The sequence below is a fragment of the Aplysia californica genome, unplaced genomic scaffold (assembly GCF_000002075.1).
Source record: "Aplysia californica isolate F4 #8 unplaced genomic scaffold, AplCal3.0 scaffold00051, whole genome shotgun sequence".
Lineage (NCBI taxonomy): Eukaryota > Metazoa > Mollusca > Gastropoda > Aplysiida > Aplysiidae > Aplysia > Aplysia californica.
The window spans coordinates 936,273-937,947 of NW_004797321.1; positions in this window are offsets into that span (position 1 = coordinate 936,273).

Genomic DNA, 1,675 nt, shown 5'->3' on the forward strand with positions numbered 1-1,675 from the left:
AGAGAGAGAGAGAGAGAGAGAGAGAGAGAGAGAGAGAGAGAGTGTCACAGAAAGTAGGGGAACGCTTCTTTTCGCTTTATATTTTTGTTCGTGTTGTTTTGCTTGAATTTCCATGTGGTGGCTTTTCTGGGGAGGAGAGGCGTGCAGTATGGATGTTTACCAAACAAAACTGCCTAAAAGAGAGTTTAGTGAAGACAAGGTTTTGTATGAAATGTTTCACCACATGGACAGGTTGTCGTTTGAGCTGCGACGGGGATGTGCTTCCTCAATGTTAGAGGGACCTAAAGAAAAGGAAGATATTCATTTTGTTTCACTAAATAAGTTTAACGCCTCTTTCCAAACTGTTAGGTTATTAAGAAGCCGAGTCTCTGAATTTCATGTCCTCCTCCGAAAGGACCGAGCCAAACTGGTGGAGAGCCTTGAAAACTCCCAAAATCAATCCAAACACAAAACACCCAGTTCAGGGTTCAAACTAGGGCCATCCGCTCCGTAGGCCAACGTTATACTAATTGAACTAACGGTGCACCCAAAACGAGAAAAGAAACTTGAAGTCCACAGAAACACGGGTTATCTTGCAATGTCATGCTATGATGCAGTCTCATCTCTGTAACAACGTGGAGCATGACGTACAACTTAGTATGTGAAGCGTAAACTATCTCGTTTTGTTTTGGGCTGTTGCTGTTCGGCTTTTTTGCTTTTGTTTTTGTCGTTGTTTGTTTTTGTTTTGGGGGCGTTGTTTTGTTTTTGTTTTGTTTTTGTTTTTATTTTGTTTTTGTTGTTATTTTGTTTTTGTATTTTGCTTCCATTTTTGTTTTGTTTCGGTCTGACCAGGAAAAGTTCTTTCTGTAAACTTACACGTTTAGAGAATTGCACCAGAGGTACTCAATGTCCGAAAAGGCTACGTGTAGAGCACGAGATAACAGTGCTGTGATGCAGGGTTGTTGTTGTTGTTGTCGTTGTTGTTGTTGTTGTTTTTGTTGTTGTTCTTGTTCTTGTTCTTGTTCTTGTTGTTATTATTGTTATTGTTCTTGTCCTTGTTGTTCTTGTTGTTATCTTCACTGAAATGTGTATGAAAAGGGCTTGATGTTGTTTGGGAGGGGGTGGGGTAGGGGAGTTATCTGTGTACTTGAGAAACGGGAAGAGAAGATGAGAGAGCGGTTGAGATAGAGACAGAGAGATGTAGAGATAGAAGCGAGAGAGGTGGAAAGAGAGAGAAACACTCATACCTACTCAGAGAGAGGGAGAGAGAGAGAGAGAGAGAGAGAGAGAGAGAGAGAGAGAGAGAGAGAGAGAGAGAGAGAGATGAGAAAGAGGATAGAGCGAGAGATGTTTTTGTTCGTGCATCACATTCCTTAGCGAAAAAAATCGAAAGACTGGAAGACAGCAATATTGGATGGCGAGACCTAGGAAAACAGAAAGACGGGGAGACGGGGGTTGCTTATATTTTTAATCCAGTAGCCTTTGAGAGTGGTGCCTTCGGCCTAATGCCATGCTAAAGAAGTGAAGGCGTCCTTAAGTTGTTCTTTGCAGCAGTATGGGGGTACCGTCTATGTTAGGGAAAGGTGGAAGAAATGTACGCTAAAGATCCTGTACTTTGGGACATTAGAAGTGTAGGTCTAGACGCTGAACTGTTTCATGGACGTGGTCACAAAGTAAGAACATGTGGGGGGGCGGG